This window comes from Prenolepis imparis, unplaced genomic scaffold, assembly GCF_030444845.1.
Source record: "Prenolepis imparis isolate NDT839.2.m4 unplaced genomic scaffold, iyPreImpa1.0 SCAF_9, whole genome shotgun sequence".
Taxonomy (NCBI): Eukaryota; Metazoa; Arthropoda; class Insecta; order Hymenoptera; family Formicidae; genus Prenolepis; species Prenolepis imparis.
The window spans coordinates 5,198,040-5,221,902 of NW_028141167.1; the positions used below are offsets into that span (position 1 = coordinate 5,198,040).

General features: G+C 38.9%; 1 protein-coding gene across 1 annotated transcript in view; it reads left to right on the forward strand.

Moving 5' to 3' along the window:
- Positions 1-5,687: 5,687 nt before the first annotated feature.
- Positions 5,688-23,863, forward strand: part of LOC145940294 (uncharacterized) — a 53,262-nt gene continuing 35,086 nt past the window's right edge. Inside the window, exon 1 of the mRNA XM_083045226.1 lies at positions 5,688-6,045. The gene's annotated coding sequence lies outside the window, so the exon portion shown is untranslated. The remainder of the gene's footprint in view (positions 6,046-23,863) is intronic.

A 23,863-nucleotide genomic window follows, 5' to 3' on the forward strand; every position in this document is an offset into this window, starting at 1 on the left:
CCCCGGCGTTAAATGTAGCTACCTGGATAGGTGTTTTTTGTAGGCGCCCATTAAATTAGATAAGTGAAGTTCAAAACATATTATTCACGCCGTGAGTTATCTATTTGTTAGTTAAGCGAGGTGAGCGTGAAGAGAAAACGAAAATATTGTGAAGTTGAAACAACACCGAGCGTTTAAATCATCATGAAATATAATGTAGGTAATCGCGGATTTCTTCGAATACAATATTTGCTTTCCAAATGCAAACCGACGTTTTTATTGCTGTGAAACCACGCACAATTTTACGATGTTATATTAAGAGTAATAATTTGTAGCATTCTAGATCTTGCATCCATAAACAATGAGAAATTAAATAAATTAAATTAAATGCGTATAGAAATTTTAATAAAAGAATAATATGATATCTAATATAAAATAAAGGTTTTCACTTTCTCTTCATATATACATATATACTTTACGATTAATAAATCTTGCAACTTTTCTCCATCTCAGCACAGTTATATTTTTGAAATATCTTAAAGAGAGTAACAATTTATTAATTGTCTCATCAATGCATAAAAGTACACGGATTATTAAATTTTCTGCGTAGATTAGCGTTTCAGTTTTCACTTGCAATCTCAATGTTAGAAGCATGATGACGTGAACGATGGGGCGAAGGAGCGGAAACTTGCGGTGGACGACGAAGACGTCGACGTATTTACTTATTAATAAGATTCCTCAGGCGGAGATTTGCCGACAACGAGACCAAGGTTAATAAGCATTGTGTGTTACGATAGCAGCATCAGGTATCCGTCGGTTAAGGTCGTCTCTCGGCACCAGCTTCACCGGCAAAATTCCGATATAATAGAGATGACCTACGACTTGTGCGATGACGTAACGACTTCCTAGACTTCTAATAAGCGTCTACGAGCGCGCACACCCCATCAGTTAAATCGCCAACATCTGCGTCGTCATCGATGCATTCGCATGACAGATGCGATGAGAGGCGTTGTCGAATCTACCTCAAGATCTTACAGCCAAACGAATGAGAAGTGCATAGTAAAAAATTCAAGTACAGGTTTGAAGGAAAGTATTACAAAAATAGTCAAGTAATCTAATCTAACAACAGCTCTTCTAAATTCTTTGCAATAAACAATCTTCCCTTTAATCTGTGATGGTAATCTTATATTTTATTTTAAAGAAAATAGAGATTCTTCATCTTTGTTTCTAACATATACAAATATCTTCTAAATGTGTCTTGACACATGTTTGACATGTATGAAAATATCATTGTACGTATTTTTACATCACTTTTCATCTATTATTTCAATATTCACACATTTTGTGTGCATTGCTCTATATTTGAAGTAATAGAGGATTTTTGAAATAATTCGAACGATATCGAATCACGTTCGCTATTGGCGTCATTAACGATCAACTAGAAGTGGTACAAAAGACTGAAATCACATCCGGTTCAATTTCTCGTGCAAAAATTAAATTTAGCGACAATATGCGTGTGCGTCACATAATATAAATAAATAAAAGCAGCGACTACATAATATTGAGGCACAAATAGACAAAGAAAGTTCGCCACAGTTTTGCTGTAGAGCCAAAAATGGAGCACGAGGATTCAATGGAGTCTGATGGCCAGTTTGGTAAATCGAAAGATCTTTTACAAAATCAAACGATTTTGCTTCCGATTTCACAAACAGATAATTAAGATATACAGCGCTAATATCTCTTTTGTGTTATATTATTTTTTAACATATTGTTCTGTAATTCTGTATATTTCGATGTAATTTAGTGATCATTGCATATAACGAGTTTCGCGATTCGTGAGATTTAAATAGAACCGTGCACATTATTTCGAAGTCTGCTGGCGTTAACTATATTTTAGCGAATATTTTCACGTTTTAGGTATACTCGAAATAAGTTTAATTTTAAGCTATGACTTTTACAGCGACTAGACAGAAAGTAATATTCGAAAAAATTTCATAATTTTTGATATATAGAATTATTGCAGAATATAATTTCTACACATTGTTAAGTATTAATTATTACTATTAAATTTTATCAACAATAATCCACTGATCTCGCATTTTGCATTTATTCAACTTGCTAAAAATATGAACAAATTACTATTTTTCGAGTTTGTTAAGTATAAACGAAGTTTGAACGTAGACATGCTAGTAAACATAGATAAGAATTTGCAAATCTCTTTTTCTATTTCTCCTTCAATTATCATTATATATATATATATATATATATATATATATATATATATATTGTCGATTTTATCGTATTTTGAGTTTAAAATTAAAGGAATATAATAAACATGTATTTATAAACATGACAATCATCATTGTGCTAGACGCAACGATGGAAGTGATAACGAACTCGTCAACTATGATTTAATTCATGTTTCTGGAATTTATACGGTTTATTTGAGAGACTTGAAAAGGACCTGAACCAAAGGTCGAAGCGTGTCTGTATGACAACAAGTTAATAAAGATCAATTTGCCAGTTTCGTCGAAAAATATATATACATTTATTAGATATTATTATAAGATGACATGTAAATGTTAAATTTCAATTAACCAGTGAATATATATATACACATATATATACATACATATACTTACATTTACGAATTTATATTATATGTATATACATTTATATTATATGTATATACATATATATACATATATATACATATATATATATATATATATATATATGTATGTATATGTATATAATATTTCATTAAACTATTTGTATTTGGATTCCATGATCAAAGCACATATTTGGAAGTGAGAAAATAGTTCGCTGTTGAAATTCAACATTACATATTTATATATTATTATGTACGGAAATGCTGATGAAGACCACAACGTCGATCGTAGAGTAATGAAGTATAATTGAACGCGGCGCGATTACTGTTTAACCACCTTCACCTACGACCCTACGCGTTCTCGTAGGTCAGCGACTTCATCAACTTTCTTCGTCGACGAACATCTTGTCGAGAACTTTGCGAGCCAAATAGATTGCGGCTTGTTAAGGGACGTATATGTTGCTCCGTGCTAATAATAATCCGAGCAATTTTTCTCCTTACATTTTACCGCATATTGACGTTCGCATGCGAACCATTTCGCTCGTAACACGCGGAGTTATATTAAAATATGTATACCTATATTTGTAAATTTTTCTTCATGCTGAGTATAGCGGATATATATATCGGCCGTCGCTTTTCAGCGACAGCGAGTAATTATCGGCGTGGAAGCTCGTTCGGGACAAGGCCAACGATATACTTATTAAGGCATTTGTAAATGAACTATGGTATTCGGAATCCGCGGATCGGACAGTTTGCTCTCGAGTATGACCAAAGAAGCCGTACCGCCTCAATCAGTCCCGCCGGCCGTAACTGTATATTAACGAACAAATTGGACAAAGAATCGCCACAACAAGATCGAATCTCGCCAAATAGATCCTTGTATGCGTCGCGCGCATACAATTTGTCAGTGAAATATTGCAAATACCTGGATAAATGGATGGCCTCGCCATCGCAGCAAAAATACCGAAGCCTCGCAATCAGCCGAGGCTAGAACATTGTATGTGAATGGCAGATAGTAATTATCTTATAAAGTTATAAAAGCCGCATCACTTGGGCCGCTGATTAAATCCAATTGCCGAGATATATTCGTGATTTTTTGTAATCAACGTACCGATATCGAGCCAACAATATGCGGATAATGCGCGAAATAAATGTCTCGCTCAGAAGATTAACTCGTCGTGAATTTTCTATATATATATTGCGATTATATATAGAATGAAAAATGATTATATCATTTATTCATACGATAATAAAAGAATCGTTTGTGAAAAGCTTCTTTTTTAATTGTTTATAAATCAAAAATTACTGAGATGTTTCAATGTACATATTTTTTCGCTATTATATTTATATAAAAATATTAATTATTATAAAAATATCTTATTTAAATATTTGAAATATTTCAAGATAAAGCTACAGAATATTTTATGTAAATTATATTATCAATTAATATGTAAAATGCATAATAAAGGAGATATAAACGAGCAGTTTCACAAGCGATAAACAAGTAATAAATTAAATAAATTTATAAATATTACTCACTCCATGTCGCTGCTCTACTGATGTCCAAAATCTCCTTTCTCCATCTGTTTTGTTTGTCCTTTGCTGCTTCATGGCACTCGCACACGATACTCGTAAAAAAAGCAATTAATCACGATCCCGCACTCAATGAGCAGTGCTTGCCAATTAGTGACACAAATCGACACAAGTCGACACAAGCGTCATTCTGTCTTTTTTCAACATTCAGGAATAATAAAAGATAGAATGATACTTGTGTCAGCTTGTGTCAACTTGTGTCACTAATTGGAAAGCACCCACTAATTACCGCGACGATTGCGCGATACTTTGTACGACACTCCCGATGTTAATCGCGTTAACACGCATTTTATTATCCCCATGTTCCGATATTACTGCCAGTACTGAAAATATATATGTAACGTAAACTATAGCTTTTCAGTACTGGCAGTGTATATCGGAACATGCCCTATGTATTGCGACAGGAATGTAACACAAAAACGACAGCATAGCAAGGACGCAAATCCGATCGATACTCGAAATCTAGCTGTATATCGGCCGTTAAAAACATGATTAAAACCATGTGTAATCTACAATACATAACCTATTAAACGCGTCGCGATTAGGTTAAGCATTACTCGATCGAAGTTGTATTTTTCCGACAACGTTCTATAAATGATTAAAGCTACGCTAATCTGTGTATATCTCTCTCTTTCTACATTATGCAACGCATAAAAATTCAATATTTAAATCTTTAATATTTTATCTTCAATATTTATACCTGTGCTTCCAAGACTCGCGTATCTTCATACGTCACACGGCTCGCGCGAGACTGATCATCAGTTGCGATATATCGCACGAGATCAGTCTTGCGTGAGACGCACAGTGTGACGGACGTGTGGGATGAACTAGTCTAACGGAAAGGCTAGAAAGAGAGAGATGTTTTCGTCGGGTCCGGTTCATTCTTGGCTGTGAAGTTGGGCTTCGCCGTCAGTTGGCGACACCGCTGCGCAAAGTCTTGATCGGTGGTGGGGATCAGTCTTGTGCGAGACGTGCAGCGTCGTGGACGTATAGAACGCACGTTTCGAAGGAAAGGGTAGAAAGAGAGAGATGTTTTCGCCGGCTCCGGTTCATTCGTAGCTGCGAAGCTAGGTACCGTCAAGTGGCGACATCGCGCGGCTGCGAGCTGCGACTCTTGCGAGCGGCCATCAAGCGTGGCGAGGCAACTTCGTGTCCGTGTCCGTGTGTCGTCACGTTATTCTTTTATTATTGTTGGACACAATCGCGGCAAGTGCTACGAAATACGCGATCATTGACTATAATTATATTATCATTAACGATGAACGACTCGTAAGTATGTCGAAGCGATAGTTATTTATCGAAGGAAATATTTCGCACGATTTCAATTTTATATGAAGATACACGTCGCTGATCTACGCTTGTCCGAAGGGACAAGCTATCTGGCTTTTTCTTTTAATTAGTCATTAACTCGACTCGTGTACCATCGCGCGATATATTGAAGATAAATTGATGTTGATTCCTTTAATCATTTATGGAATGTTGTCGGAAAAATCAACTTCGATCGAGTATGCTTAACCACCTAACCCCGTGACGCGTTTAATAGGTTATGTATTGTAGATTGTATGGTTTTAATCATGTTTTTAACGATATATAGCTAGATTTCGAGTATCAATCAGATTGCGTCCTTGCTATCGTTTCTGTGTTACATTCCTGTCGCAATATATAATTGCGTTAACGCGATTAATATCGGGAGTGTCGGACAAAGTGTCGCGCAATCGTCGCGGTAATTAGTAAGTGCGGGATCGTGATTAATTGCTTTTTTTACGAGTATATCGTGTGCGAGTGCCACGAAGAAGCAGCAAAGGACAAACAAAACAGATGGAGAAAGGAGATTTTGGACATCAGTAGAGCAGCCGCATGGAGTGAGTAATATAATTTATTTCATTTATTATATATGTATATATACTTGTTTATCGCTTGTGAAACTGCTCCTTTATCTCCTTTATTATGCATTTTACATATTAGTTGATAATATATAATTCACAAAATATTCTTCAGTTTTATTTTGAAATATTTCAAATATTCAAATAAGATATTTTTATAATAATTAATATTTTTATATAAATATAATAGCGAAATAATATATACATTGAAACATCACAATAATTTTTGATTTATAAACAATTAAAAAAGAAGCTTTTCACAAACGATTCTTTTTTATTAAGAAAAGAAAATATATTGAATGTTTATATATTAAATATATATTGTGTGTATGTGTCTCGTGACAAAATTGTTACAAGTACACATGAGTTATCGCAGATGAAAAATGTTTATGAAATGTCGAAATCGTTGTACAATTTTCTCTTTAAATGTTCGATAAAATTATCCGGACAAATCTTTGATACGCAACAACATTGCGCCTTAAATTATCATTATTTGATGCATCAAGTAAGTAATTGGGGTACATGCGTGTATCTCTGTGCATCATGTACGCGAATAAGTTGCGCCGAGGCATAATTAAATCGATGACGCAGTAATTAAGGTTAATTGACTTGTTGACAAGCGATGGCAAACATGATGGCGTTAAGTATTGATTATCGATCTTTTGCGTCTGATGAAAACCCATCAGGAAAATTCTTTTGAAAGTTGCGTATAAGTTTGCGAGAAATAGAAATTTATTGCGTGCATCAATTTAGAAGGTAAGAAAGAAGCTCTAGCTTTCATAATTCATGGGAATAAATTGCAATGGATATACTAAATTCACTATATGACCATCGTAATGGCGATAACGTATGATGACTTCGTGCGAAAATGTTTGCCTATCATTTAGCAAGGATTTGATTTCGTTTAGTTGCGCATCTCTCTTCTGACGTGTGTTCTCGCGTGTTTCTAGCAAAACTATGATCCGTTATGGCGATGCCAGTATTTACTGTTAAACCGGAGCCCCAGCCACTCCGGCAAAAACTTCAATTGATTACATCCGAGGATACTGTGAGAGATATCCCATTCCTCCCGGCTCATTTCTCGTATTCCCTCCATCTTTTTCCCGTCACGATGTACATCAGACTGTGGGCGCGAGTGTATCTGTACAGGATGTCCCACAACAGAAATATCATTCTCTTTTTCTTTCATTGTTATAGAGAACTGTTTGATATGTATTATAGATAAACTCTTTTTATCTTTCCCCCCTCATAGTTCTTATTTTTCGAACTTGAATATCTCTGGAATAAACTTTAAAGTTAAAATCTACTTTAAAATAAGATATTTTTGTATGTACAAATTTGCAATTCTATAATTAAATTTTTTCGATTTTTTTTTACTTTTACGACAGCGTTTAATTAAAAAGCAATTATTATTCCACTCAGGCCATAAGATTTCTCTTATTAAATTTACGGTACAACGATTTTGGGACATCCTGTAGTACTCGATCTACCCATCTACAACCACTCCCAGTAAGAATGTCGGGACTGTGTCTAATCGAAAAAGTTAATTGCTGGTTCGCCGCGAAGAGACTTAAACTTCGCCAAACGGCGATATTTAATAATGTTTCCTTGGCGCACGCGCGCCCGCACAGAACGCCCCATACATCCGTTTTGGAGTTATGCGAGATCTCAGTTCGAGATTTTAACGGGCAATAATTTTTGAAAGTTATCGCGACGTCGAGACCTCGAAAACCGACAGGGACAATAATTGATCCGCAAGCATCGGAAAAAAAGGTTACGAAACCACCCCTATTCGAAGTGATAAATTGCGCCGGATAAGCCGCCGATTATCCTTTATCGAATAACCAGATACTTTCAGCAAGGCAATAAATTTATTTATTTTTTTTTTTTAAGACAGCGCGTTTGCGATACCATGATAACTTTGCCTTAAGTAATTCTGAACTGGCCATTCTCTGTCTTTTTCTAAATTACTATCCTCTCTATTATATAGACGGAGAAGAAAAGTATAATTAATCAGTGCAGCAAAGGAATGTTAATTATTAAGCATCGTCGACGGGAATAACTTTTAATATTTTTAAATACTTTTCATTGAAATAAAATGTGTGTATACGCTAATTTATTTTAAGAGTACACTTGATTCGAGCTAAAAAGATTCTGATGAAAATAATAAAATCTTTCACCAACGTGTTTTTTCTCAAAATATATTTTTTCTTTAAAAAATATAACAGTAACAAGTTTTCGAAATTTTTCTTTGTTCCATATCGTAATTGTACGCATAGGTCATAAATTAATTGGACGATTGAGAAAAAAATGGATTTCCTAGAAAACGCATGCACTTTATAGACATCGATCTACAATGCATATATTAAATACTCCGTAAAGGAACAAAACGGAAACGTATAGTGTATAAATTATTTAAGAAACTTTCTATCGTGCTATATCGCATAATGATGGGCTATAAATTATTTGTTGCGAAAATATAGGCATAGCCGCAAAAATCGCGCACCTTGCCTGCCTTCGAGAAAGAGAACTCATACTCCTTTTACCCAAATCCGCGAAGTCGTTCATCATTAACCGGGACGTCGGATGGAATAAAATTTTCGTCTTTAATCATGTCGAAGAAACTATCATTTCAGTTGTTCGCATCTCCTCTTTAATCGGCCGTGTAACATATAACAGATTATTTAAGATTAAATATACAAATGCTTAAGAAATAGCTCTACATTATTTATTCATTTATTTATAAATTGATAGTCGTCCTTGCGATGAATGCATTGTTCATTAATACAGATTCGCAGACGCAACATTCCTCGCGGCTAAACACTATAATTATTCGACTGCTCGTTGTACCAGCAGAACTTTTCCAATCAACCCGCCTAAGGGAAAGATCACGATTGATATTGACGGAGCGCACGTTAATTGATAAACGGGTCAGATTTATCACGAGTCGACACGCATCTTAAAATAATACACGCGGCGCGTCAGAAAAAAAAAAAAAAAAACACGAGTCCAGATAATATAAATATTCGGGCACGAAGCCGGCCGCGCTCTTGCACCGGGCCGGGTACCGGTGATTAAAAGAGGCACGCGGCAGGTGGCGATTATTATCGCCGATCCTTATCCGCCGACATTTTTCATGGGTCCGCGATTAATCGCCATTACGCGATATTACACGCTCGCGAAACGAGTCGCGCCACCGATCGCAGAATTTGTGGATGTCAGCCGTCCAGATCGCGGCGCGTATAATAAACTCGGGTGCGTTTACGCGTGCAAGGCCGACGCGTCGTGTCGCCCGTTAGGCTCGTTCGCACCTCGGGGGTATATGTCCGCTCCGGATGAAATTGGCGCTATACATCACTCGCCCAAAGGCATAATCAAACCGGAGCGCGGCCGTGGCCGAGGCATTTACCTCCAGCGGAGGACTTACGCGTCCCGATCTAGTTGTCCCTTCTTTGCGCGTTATGCAAATCCACACTCCGCCGCTCATCAAACTCCACGTCGGTCACGTGAAACGAATGAGCACGAGCCATAACTTATTATATGCTGTGTTTCTCAGAAAGAAGTTGGAAGCTTAAATGCTAGGTATATACGTATTTTTCTACTTGTAAATGAAACCACGTGGTTTCGATGGAGATATATGTCGCGACATATTTATAATATCCTTCCTAGCATCTTTATTATTAAAAAAAATTAATTTCACACATAAGTTGTTTTTATACGATTGTAGATTTTTTTTAGATTATTTTTTGAGATTAGGATTTTTAGTCCAAAATAAATAGCTATATGTTACAGGAATATAATAATAATTAATTCCATTAGTTTCGGTTTCAATCGTATCGATTTCAATTTTCACGGATGCAGGTCTCGAAAGATATCGATTGCGCGTCGAGAAATCGTGGAACGTTGCGGAGATGCTGGCAACGAAGGACGAATCTTAATGGATCAATACGTGCGTCGGTTTCGCGCGAGATATAGCCGCGTGGCAGGTTCGAAGGACGAGTATATAGGTACCACGACCATGGTGGGACATAAATTTAGTTTCGTTCCGGTGCGCAGCGCGATATAACACCGCCTCTCTCCTCTGCCACTTCGACTTCGCTCTCTTTCTGTTCTCGTTTTCTCGTATATTTTCAACCGCTAGCGCGCGCGAAGATAGTAGTCGCCGAGCATACCGGATGGAGATACCGTTCGCTAGACTGCAACTATCAATAAGTTTGTATCTGACAAGGAGGGAAGAATCGGAAGAGGCCTTAGAGATCGGCAAGGCCCATAAAGCCACCCACGGCGAACAATATTTTAGCACGGTAGCAATGCGCGAAACCGGCTCCGGATCGGCCGCGCGAGAAAGATCGCGGAGAGGAGATGCCATCCGTTCGGTGCCAGCCCGAACGAGACTAAACCCGCGGCGGAGCGATTATCAGATCGACTATGTTCACCTGAATTATACACGCCGATAAGCATTCCCAAATATCTCGCAAACTTTTGACCGTTCCTCACCTCACGCGTCTATCCTTGTTTTTTCTCTACGTGCTACAAGGGTTGATTTCATGTTCGCCGAACTAATCGGTAATTCATGCCGTCTGACATATAGCTATTGTCCCGCGATGTTACTCGCCCTGTCATTCCTGGCTTATAGTATATATACGCGTTGCCCTCCCTGCTTTCAGCCAGTGGTGGATTTACAGCTCCTATAGAGCCCTAAGCGGTACTATATTTAGAGCTTCTCATCTTATGTGAGGATCTCAAGAATCTTGAAAATAAAGCAACTCGCGTTGGTTGATCTACAAAATTATTATTTGTCGCGGTTATGCTTATTAATAGGGCAAATTTTTAAGAAACCGTAATTTACAGTATAATTCAGTTGCCTTTCAGTGCATCGAGGCTCTTAAACGATCGTTTAGAACATTTATCCGCTAAATCCACCACTGCTTTCAACTTCGATCACACCACGTTCTGTCTTCCAACCGATTGTCCGTGGGCAGAGATTCCATGTCCGGGTAACAACTCAGGCTGGCACAGTACACGGCTTTTCGCGAATGCCGTGTATTGATATAGGGTCGACAAATGACCAGTGCATTGTGCTCCTCGGTAACCCGGAGCTCGCGTGATGTATCGCCGATTGCGTAGCGAATTGCATGACGCAACGTAATGTCATTCGCATTCCATATAAGTGAATCGTCTCAAAACGGTGAAGGAGACTATATTTGGTATTTCTATAATAGCGACATTAATGCAATACAAGATTATGTTAACTATCAAAAAATATTAAGCTTGATTTTGATGATTTTTGTATTGTAAATAAAAGACACAAAATAAAAAAAACATACATATTTTGTTTCAACTTTATCTCGATATTAATTTATTTTTGTATCGCGCTTATGACCGCGCGGAGAATATATTTAGAAATTCATTAAATTTAATTATTGTATTATTTTATTTCATAAATGTACAAATGATAATAATAATATTCTGAGAAAACGTGCAGGCTTTATGTATGATATCTCATAGTCGAGATTATTTTCGTATTGAATAGAAACGGCTCGGGTTTTAGAATTAATATTTTTCACGTGGAGAGACGCTTGAAATCTCTTCGTTTGAATACCGCGATCATAATACGCAGTAACCATCTCTTATATCCTGCGAGCCCGCATATCTCAGTAGACGTATAACACAAGGATCCTAGTACGCCCGTAACACAATGCGGACAAATGACGACGACATTGCGCGAGATCGTGGTATATACTGACTGAGCCACCGTGTGCCAGCTCGATTGTACCTATATCCTAGGTTACTATCCTGGTGGGTAAGAGTGAATCACGGGGCTGGTCCGTTTGCGGAATGCTCTTAACGAGTCTTCGGGGGGATCTGTTCTTGGACGGCGGCTACCGTTTGCAGGATCACGAATGGATTAGCGTGATTTAAGTCGACAAATAGTGGTAGCCTTACGGAATCGTTAAGCCATTTAATATCGGCGTGCGTTCGACATTCTTTCTCTTTCACATCAGCATTTCTTTCTCTCCCTCTTTCTCCCACGATTGTATTTTCTTCTCTTTCTCTCCCTCACTTTATCTAGCCGAAGCGCATATGTCCAATCATCGGCGTTCTATCTCTCGTAGATAATTAGTCGGAGTGGCTTTCGGTATTGCGGGCAGATTAACTTGATTTACATCTAGGCTGGCCCGAAGGTCGCGCCGCTTAATCACTCACCCTCGGCACTATCGTTACCCACCTGTTGGTCCGCGAGCGAGCCTAAGTGCACTTTGTACGGGGCTCATCAGATTACCCCGCGCTATTAAATACACGCAAGAGTGGACTTTCATGATTCCTCGGGCTTTTTAAAGCGCAGGTTCCTGATGCAGAGCTTGCGTTCGCGTGCTTCGACAAACTCGCGCGGTATTTTGTAGTTCGCCAAGATACCTACCGTCGTGACTTTGAACAGCGATTACTTTGCGGTACACGTTACATTTAATCTTAGTCGCGTTTCTTTATAAAATTATTTATTTTACAATATTACAAAGTACAGATTTATAGCACAGAACAATATGTCTCTGACTTTTTATATACATATAAAATTACTATCACTAGCCAGTTGGTCGTTTAAAAATTTCTTTAACCTTGTTTTATAAGTACTGGCGTTTGAATCTTTTACTTTGATATAAAATTATATTAAACCACGAAACGTATATTTTTGAAGAATATTTTATTTTACTAATAAATAATTATATTACGCACCATATATATTACATATAATATATTATTGCGCAAAATTTTAAATAAGGCAGATAAAAATTAACGAATTTGATATATTTAGACTTGGCGAATTAAAGCGAATTTTGCAAAAAATTATTTGGATATATCACACTATAGCCAGATGGATAATGTTGCAAGATGTTTAAAATATACGTACTCGCCACGTTCGCGTCCAGTAGTTCGATGACCTGGGCTTTTTCAGGGTCAGCCCAAACTCATCTGAATATATTGAGCTGCGCAAAAACCAGTCGGATCAAGTCAGAGACAGGTTGTTCACCCGACGACGTTTGACAGGTAAACAATGAGACACTCGCGTTGAACTTTCTTCACATTCCCAGCACGTTTAACTGACTGCTCTCGCATTGCCTTCCTAAAACTTATGGTCCACGCACACATCCCGCCTTTACTCATACAGGAGTGCGTACAATTGTAAAAAAAAACTGGGTATTAAAAGTCAGGAAATTTTATATAAGTATATAATATATATCGTTATTAGATATGTGTGTATGTGTATTTAAAAAATACATGGAGAGAAGAGTCTAATCTATATAATTCTATCTAAATATTCACTTATATAATGTAGTTTTTAGATGCGCATATTCAATTAATGGAGGGTTAATGTTAAACATAGAATTTGTACATGAATGTTTGTGCGAAAGCACACTTGTGTGAGAACCTCTTTAATCTTCAACTGGTAATATTCATCCCTCAAGCACGTGTAGACCACATGCTGCTTACCGTACGCCGCGTAAGAGTATGTTTGTCAGGATCGCAATTCACCCGACTATTCTATGTAAATCTTAAAATGTAAATCATTTCCGCACTAAAAAAAAGTTAAACATACGATTCGGGAAAGAGTAACGACCGCGATACAATGATGAAATTCTCTCTCTCTTTCTTTTTTTCCTTTTTTAGAATATCTTAGCAGAGTTAAATGAAAGCATCCGAAGCAAATGTTCCGCAGCTTCTACCATGCATGTTGTGTCAGATGCACAAAAATTAGATAAAATCTTTTTCGTATTATAGATTCCTTCAATCGAGCGCAAAAAATTATTATTATGAAAAAATAATTGGTTCTTTTTCAATTAATTTAAAATATTTCAATATTTACTGTTTTTAAAATTTTTCTTTGAATCTTTAAAATTAGGAAAATAATTTACATCACCGTCACATTTGACAAGAAAAATAATTTTGAATTAATATATTCTACGAGGTTTCACTTGGTGATTATAAACTTTGAAGTTCATGTAGCTTATACACTTAGGTGAAAAATAACAATGAATGTATCGATATCGGCGGTTACCACAAAATCAGCGGAGCGTAAAGATTGCGAAAGTCACATGTGTCTGACACATCGACTTTGTATAGACTCGTACGAATTTATTGACTCGTCTTGCCATATCAATGCGTAAATCTATCGACGAGTTTAATTCGCGCGGCATATTATATCGAGCCACGGCGTAGCTGTCAATTCAATCAAACGATCGGAGGCGTCGACAAGCTCGCCGCGAATATACGGCAAAAAATTTGTAGCACTGTGTGAGTTACACAGTGTCGATAACGTGTCTGCGAGATAATAACTTCTAACGAGAAAGAATTTGGTGTGTGCCGCGAAATAATGCGGATTCGATAACGCAACTGCGAACAATAGCGAAGTTGTGTGTGCAATATCTATTACGTTCCTGTAACGTCTCTAAATTTTAGGTGCGTATACGTGTTTTTCGCTTATTAATGTCGCTTAAATTAAGAATTTATTCATTAATAATTAATGGAAAAATCATGGCAAGGATTAAAAGACACGTGATGTAGCACTGAGACAGAGAAAGAAATGCGAGCAGAGAAACACAGCTGTCGATAAATATTACGATATATACGGTCATCGGGTTATCGAGCACGCGGATTGCGATGAGCGGGACGATAGGCATTTCTCGGGGGTGTTTTTTATTTATTTTTTTTTAATTCGTTTCCTCTCCGCCTCCACGTGAAGGCCGCGCGGCGGACGTCGAAAACGTCGGTGCGAGGGGCTCAGAATACCTTTCGACGATTATTATCGTGGCCTGTGTCATGTATCATGTCGTACTACAAGCCGCGATAGTATAGCATATATATATATACATATATACAAACGTATACACATGGGGTTTCTCGCGGTGCTACCTTCATCGAGAAGGAAAGACGACGGTCCCTTGGCCGACACGAGGGACCCGTCCTTGCATAAGTCGCTTCGACCGCGCCGGACATTATCGACGTCGGAATAAAAGCAAATCGAGGGAACAGGCCGAGCCATTTGCTATTCTCCGCCGAGAGAGAAAGCTTCATAAATCTCCGCGCGCGAACGACGTACTCCCGAGAGCTGGAGGCCTTATGTCATCTGGTCCTTGCTCGCTGTGGGAGGACACACGGGTCTGGATGTCGCAGAAAGTGAGAGTCCCGTGGTTCTCCTATAGATCTTCGGGATCGTCTCGTAATCGAATCGCGATAAAATGAAAATTGCCGGTGAAAGCACCGCATCTTTACAATCGCGAAAATCTTCATTTTCGCATCGCATAATCGAAAGTATTACGATGAAAACTTTTATAAATGATAAACTTAAAATTGGTTTAAAATTTAACGCAGTTTTAATATTAAAATGTTCAATTTGGCACAGATAATAGTTTCTTTCTTTACTTATTACCTAAACCACTAGCGCAATACACGTTCACTGAAAATTCGTAAGGATTCGTAAAGTTAATTCCTTTCAAGTTTTACACGAGTTACTTGCTGGAATAACAGAATTTTGCAATAATTAATCTTCTTGCGCAAAACGGAATTTCGTGTTTGCAAGATCTTGCGATCTTGTGTTTTACAAAATGTTCCGGTAAGTTAATCTTTTATTACAAGGCCGATTACTTGGCCTTATTCCCTCGTGAGTGCGAGCACCGTCGCAATCGTTATCATTGCATCGATGCATGAATTAGTCAAGCCATTTCGTAAGCAAAGTCGGCGTCGATTTATCGTGTAAGGACCTTAGACTTCAACATCTTAGGACAGACTTAGGAGAGGCTCAAGACCTCCTTCCTTGAAAAGCCGATCGTCAACGATCGCCGGGATTACGCGTTTCACGCTTGACCACCGGTTCTTTTGGATTAGAGAATTATTCGCGCGTGAACGGTAAACATTGGAGGCAGCAAAAGTGAAACTTATCTGCCGAAAGAGAGAAAGAGAATGCGTCGCCCCCGACTTCGCCCGGTCTAATCCCTCACGAGATAAGATCTATGTACACATATAATTAACGACAATCGTTGAAATTATGTAAGATGCCATTTTTGCTCATACGCACCCGCACAGCATCCACTGCAAAAATATCAAGTATAAATCTTCTTTAATCTTAGCTTGTATAAATCTTTGCGAGAATAAACAGAAAATAATGATTTATCATACTTTGGAAGCTTAAGATTTACTAAGATTATCGCATAAATAACGTACTTCAAATTTTGAAGACAACAATGCACGCTACATTTAATTGTAAGAATACTAATTTTCTTATATATAAAGTTTTCATGAAAAAAATGGATTTATCATAAATTCAACATGTGCAAAAATATTCAGCAGTTTGGAAGTATATTTATTACAGTAATATACATTTATTTTCTCATTAATAATCTTCTCTCCTTCCAATCTTTATATATTCATAATTCTATATAGATGGTAATATAACTGTGCTGATAGCACAGCCCTTATCGCGCTTTATCGGCGGAAAACGGCAGACGTCCGCTTGAGAACGAGAAACTCTCTTTCCCCGGTTCAACTCAAGGAAGGAGAATTGCGTCTTGCCGCCTGTAATTTCGCGATCCCCATAAAGAATTGCAATGTTTGTCCGTTGCGAGACTTTGTTCGTACTTTGTCGCTCGCACGGAGCGTTCGCATTCACACGACGCGTATTTCCCATATCAGATATTCATCTTTCCCTGCGAGAGGATTTTGCCATCGAAGGCGACGCCATTGTGCCGGCCGCCGTTGCCATAATTCCGTGGGATTCGCCTTACGAAATGCCACCGGGTATATACACGGTCTCGAGGCTTCCGTTCCGTTCGTGCGACACGGGTGTACGAAATTCAGTTGCTTTCGTAAGATGCAACACCCACTCTCGAGGTTTAGCAGTAGTACTAAATTCGCAGCAATTTTATTTTTACCTTGGATAAAAAGACCCTGAAACACATAAAAAAATTGTATACGGGAGATACGTAATATATGAGAAGTATAAAATTATGAACATGAAAGCAAAACTTGACATGCGTGTATAAATATGAAACCGAGCGTAAAATAAATACAGAAAATCAAAAAGTAACGTTAACTATTAAAGTGAAGTTAATAGATTTATAGCAGATATAATACTTGGGAAAAAAAATGAGAAGTTGTATAAGCCAGCCAATCATAATAAAGACATTATCCGCATATGTTTCTTAATGAAACGTAATTGTGAGTGAAAATTTATAGTGTAATATTTACGTAATGTCGTTGCTATTCAACTAATCGTGTGAAGCGACTTTTTCTTCATAGATATATACAAACGTATAGTTGTCTCGGTAGAAGTCCGTCAAAGTGATACAACACGCGGTATTGTTCGTACTTTTCACATACTGTGAGAGAGATCGGCTGAATAAGTCTCGTGTGTCAAATGCGCGATATCAAAGAAAGTTTTCAGGTCTCTTGGAAAAAACTGCGAAAATATTCTTTTACGTAAATGACATTACATTACGCAAACGCATCGCGAATCGTAGAATACAAATACTCCTCCACTCGTATAGCGATAGCCGAGGCTGGTAGATCTTTACGGTAGAACAGGTCCGGTAAGTCGCCGAGATAGGCTCGGTGGGTCTTCGAGATAGGCGCGTCTGTCACAAGCGCTATTCAAGGGTCCGGCTGAGCACAAATCGTAAGAATAACCCGCTAACGAGACTTTCGCACAAATCACGGCGACTTTTACTGCGGCTGTCTCGGAGAGAGATCGGCCTCGCGATTAGTTAATTCCGGCGATAACCGCGGTATAGTAGTTTAGTAGGCGAAATTGTGCAATGATCGCGAGTGGATCACGAAAGTGCAACCTAGTCGATAACGCAATATAGTGATGCAAACGCATTGTATATACGTACGCAGTAGGACACATCGAGATCATAATGTCGCGGGATAATGACATAGTGTCGCGTGTGGCTGCACGTGACTCTAGCTAGGAGGAAGACTGATTTATAACGATTTTATTATAATGGAAATAAGGCTCTTTCTTCTCATGCATACAGATAACGCCCGCGACAATGACACATCGCCGGAAATACACCGACATTATTTTAGCGCGTCGGTATGCAAGTACAATCACGCGAAATTCCCGCTTTCGCGAACATGTCAGAAAGATCGTCTGACTTGGAAAAACGTGGCTTCTTCCCGTTCGTCGAGACGCGACGCGAGAAGATAAGTTATGAATCGCGTTGAATACCGCACGCTGCGAAATGCGGAAAAATCTTTGCAATACTGTCGACTGACTAAATCATTTGCAAATCAAAATCTCTCGCAATGCTAGACGCTTGTGCACAAATCATCTACTTTAAGAAATCGCGAATGTCAATATTATCTCTTAAATCTTTCCAATTATCAGTTATCGAAGATATTTATCTTCTATCTATTATGCATTTTTTTATAATAAATGCAAGTTTTCACCGTTGCTTCGAAATGTTAAAAAAAAATTGACAACTATCTATATCAATATCAAAGAGAAATGTCTGGTATTAAAAGTCGTATCGTGAATTTGAAGAAAGTTTGCTCGCAAATTTCTCCGATTTGCGTTCTCCGCTCATGTATGGTACATTATTCTACTTATATCCCTCGTTATTATGCACCGTATGTCCTAGAGAATGATAAATGAGGAGATGTAGGAGCGGTCTCTTATGTGCTAGCGTGTCACTGCTCCGTATCGTCGACGTGCGATTATCGGTGACCGAGAAAACCGGGCTAGTTCTCCACGGACAATTACCGATACGAATGCGCAACAGGTTGACTGAAAAACGGGCGCAACAGGTATCCGTGCAACAAGTGTCCGTGTAACAAGTGTCCGCGAATTTCGCCCGTCCGTCATTATCTTTGGAGCAGGAAACGGAAGCGCGTCTACGTTTGATATAGCGTACATCTTATTACTTCGAAGTCATGGAAATTGAAATACATATCAGAACTGTTTGTAGCTCTCGTTTTACAAAGATAAGCAGAATATAAGTCTCAATGTAAGACTGGTAACTTCAACACTCCTATATATTCATTTAAAAAATTTGATGCAAAAGATACGTTTAAAAATATATTTTTTTCAATTATAATCGCGGAATTAAATATTCAAAATTTATTTATGTGTACATAGATATCGTCAGAAATTCGATTTGATGACTTTTTCCGATTTATTATTAGGACCGAGGACACGAAAGCATACTCGATCCGAATAATGTGTAAATGAGAAATTACGTGATCGACCCACTGGTCCAAATAAATTCGGGTTCTTATCCGTTTCAATTAACCCCGAAAACGCAAATGCATCCTGTTACATAGAAACTTGACTTCTTACGACTTCCTCGAAAGTGAAATACAACGCGTAATTTTTATTCTATACGGCGTATTCTAACGGTACAACGGCTAGAAATTGAATTAAATTTGCATCGACAATGAAGGAAAAGAAACACCCACATATTCGTGCTATTATACAAATATATTGCAATATTAAACGATATTTTTGCTTAAATAAGCTGATACGTTAAAATTTATTCTATAAACTCTGACAATCTTTAAAGAAAATAATGTAGTTAGAATAAGACTCACAATCAGATAGAATAAACTACACATTGAGTGATTTTTTGCTTCCGTTCATTTAAATTTAATTTACAAATTTAAGAGTCGTATTCACACTATGTGAAAGGATGAATATAGGAAGTTGTCAGCACTAAAGATCGAAGTCATCGATAGATGATTTAACGATCGGAATATTGAGAATTCAGATAGGTTTCACGCGCATAATAAGCGGAAGATTATTTCGAAATTATGACCTTGGATATTGCCGTATCATATAGCGAGACAGCTCATCCAAGCCGAAAAATAAAAAGAGAGAGGAGATATCTCTCTCTTCGCTTTATCCTATAAATCTCGAGATCATGTAATGTGAGCATGCGTATTCAGTTTCGCGTGTAATTCTAACTAGCGGCGCTAAATAGTCGCTGCGAGCGATAGTGCATGTAATGTAAACTACTTCATTTGCCTAACGCGATGCTTTATTTTGCGGGAAATGACGACTATCTCTTTGCGTTTCGTGCAACGAAATCGTTTTTACATATCGTTTGCGCTCTCCTTCGGGAACCGAAAGACCACCCACCGCGACTGGTGATGATTCCCTACCGTGCAGTTTCTCGCATTTTGCCGCGATTTAACTAGCGTCATTTTTAGCGAGTCTCTTGATTAATTACGATTGCGGCGTAACTTTCGCGTTGCTTATTCTTAATCTCACCGTGTCGTATCCCATGAAATTGCATCGTAACGAGCACCGATAGAAATAACTGTACTGCAACTATATTTAATACTCACACAATGTGTCTCGACACCTACCGTGTAGTATCTGCCAGGTCCTTGATTATTTTGTAATTAACGTTTCTTTTCTAATTGAGAAAAATATCTTTCTTGACAAAAATCTGACTCGATTAATTTTAATTAAATTAACATTACGCTGATGAAATAAAACATTTATTTGCCATTTTTTTTCGCTTTTTGCAACGTGTCGCTTTCTCCAAAGCGTAAACCAGCTGGCGAGGTTCTCGCCAGGTGCCCTCGAATTACGCGATATGCATCAAGATGCATCGCGTTCTTTATCGGGTGCGGCGTGCGAGGCGGCGCGAAAGGTGCGAGCAGCGAGAAGAGCGGGGGCGAAATGATGACGTTACAGCTGATTTCAATCACACGTTCCAGGCACAAAGGAACCGGGGCAGAAATCTTCCGGGTCCGCGGGCGCCGCGGCGCGATGGAAATCAGTGATCCTTTCACGCAGCGCGAGTCAGAAGCCCTCATAAAAGGGAGCGCCCTCCATTTGCATCCACCGGGCGTGATCTATAGAATACGCGGAAAGATGAATGGTCGGATAAAGATGGCGAGAGCGCGCCGAGCGGGCGGCGATTGGAATAGCGAGAAGGGACGCCGGTGATGTTTAAGCACGTACACGATCCACGTTTACGAAGCGCGCCGAGCATAATGACTCGAAAGAGAGACAGAAAGAAAGGGAGAGAGAGAGAGAGAAAGCGACTGTTGTCGACCCGCGACATCCACGGAACACAATTACCGCCCCGTCGATCGTGCACATTCACCTTATGAACTCTGCATCGTGCCCGAGAGATAGACGTGTGAAAAATCTCTCAACTAACGCGGCGGCGAAATTATTAATTATTATAGGTAATTATGTAGTGTCGATAGGATGCTGAAATATAAATTGCTCTTCAGTGACATTCCGTCGTCGATTTTTTTAGGAAACAGAGATGGCACAGATATAGTGCAGTAAACAACCGGTTAAGAGAATTAAGATAATTCAATTTCTTTTTTTCTAAATAAGAGAGTTTATTATGTATCTCTCTGTTACATATTTGCTTTGTTGCATCGAGTGAGGTGTGAACATACTTTCTAACATTCAAATATTCGCAATACAAGTGCATTTTATGCATGATATTTTCATTTCTTTTCTTCTTTACGTTGGAAGAAGTTATAGTATTATTTTTTTATTTATCGTGCATGTGATAAAAACAAGAAATTATACTTGAATACGAAGAAGTTACGATACACCCGAGATACGTTTATAATATAACGCGTTACAATGTTCTCCGGTACGGTCAATGTCTCCTGACTAATACTCGCGGCACCTACGGAGACAATTACTGCACACCATATACGTTCATCCGCAGAGTTCATCTCGCATAGATAACGACGACGGAAAGAGGAGCCTCTCTCTCTCTCTCTCCACTCTTTCTCCTCTCCTCTAACGTAAACAGGACTACCTTAGCCTACACAGCGCACGACGGAGTCCGTACAACGTTTCCTGTTACCTGCTATTCCTCGGCGCGGCACGACGAGGCTCCTACACGTGGCGTTCGTTCTATCTCCGGACCGAACAATTTGCTCGCAACTCCGAGAGATTTATGTGAAGCGGCGCGAGTAGTGCGAGAGTACTGTTACCTTCTTCCTTGCAGGATCATGAGAGAAGGAAAAAAGCTCGTATTCAAGTCGTGTGATTTCTGTTTCGGACCTGGTATAGTTGCTACTACACTAATTTGGCGCATTTTTGGCAAAAATCAAAGAATATATTTTTTCAAGATGATTTTCGCTCTCTTTCTCAATTCGTACGTTTTTCTCGCGACAATTATATTCTTCTAAAATAAATAAAAAAAATTTAAATAAACGATACAAAAAGTTTTCTTGAAATGCATATACATGTCACACGTAGCATCAAATTATGACATTCGCAATATACAGAGAAAAGGAGGATTAATATTTAGTTGGGAATGACTAATATATATAATGAAACAATCAACGGGAATTCGTACAGTCGCGCATCTAGTCATCTCGATATCGTTGTAACTATCGACGTAACGATCGGCGCGCTCACACGCCCTTATCGCGCGTACGCCGCGATACAAGATTGCGAACCGGAATCGTTACAAGTCGGCTGGGAATTATCCTAGATAACGTCGCGGTGGCGAACGGTAAAATCCAGCGCGTTATGGGCGCAGCTCGCGGCCGAAGATCCTGGTTGTGTACCAGACGACGACGCGGCTGCGGCCCCTCTTGAACCATAGGACTCGAGTGCATCTATTACGCTAATAGCGATAATGGCTCGTTTCTACGCCGACACAAGAGAGTCAGCCGCCTCCGTTAGACGATACCAGCGGCCGGGCCGAGCCTTATCGAGAAAGGCACCTGCCTCGGCTCTCGCGGTGACCCAAGCGAATCGCGCACGGTGATGAGGAACACCATCGATCAAATACGCGCCGGTGTGCGAAAATCCGCGCTTGAAATTTCCCAGTCAGCACTCAGCACGGTAGGAGGTAGATATCTTCAAGCTTACAATCCAGCTTCGTGAGTTATTCCGGAATAGGTTACGAAGTTCTTTAACGCACGCCTACTGTATATGAAAATCTCTTGAGAGGCAAAATAATTACAAATAATTGCAAATAATTTCTAAATGATTGCAGAGATATACATATATATAGGTCATTGGATATTTATAATATTTTTTTGTGTGTGAATAATATGCAAACACAAAGATCCATTAGATGTCTTATTTTTTCATGTTGAACTTGTGTCTTGACATAGACAAATGAACTCATCTGCCCATGCGTTCGAAACATCTAATTAACGAACATTTCGTCAAACTGCTCGATCTTCACCTTCATTACCAGTTTCAGTGCCAATGATAGTCAAAGCGACTACTTGGTCCAGGTTAAGATACGACCGGGCGGAGATACGCGGTAGCAAGTCGGGCTCCAAAGTGGGGCAAGATTTATCTACAAATTTGTAATTTAAATGGGATTTAATTAGCGCGGGACACGCCACCGCTATACGTCTATTCGCCCTTACGTATCCATCCACGTCCGCTGTGCTATTAGCGATAATTCGTTCCCATGGAGATAAAGCGCCGGCTACGATCGGCGGTAGACAAGTGGGCCTGGTATTGGCCCCGCGGGCCCGTTCGTTCGTATACCTACGCTCTTTCAACGTTGCGCGCTAGCTTACGCGCGAACGTGTGGCGTGTCTCCGTCGTGAAACCGAGGCGACACGATTTATTATGATTGCCTCGCCATATATATATCGACTACTGGACACCCCGGGCAAAAATGGAACGGCATTTACGGCCTTACGCTCTCTTCTCGATGGGCGTGCTCGCGAGAGGAGAGATCCCTCTTCGTGTCGTTATTTTTCGACGTGTTGATGCGCGATTATGTGCCGTGAAAGAGAATGAGGTTGACGAACGGGGGGAAAGTAAGAAATCGCATTCCAAGGAGGATTG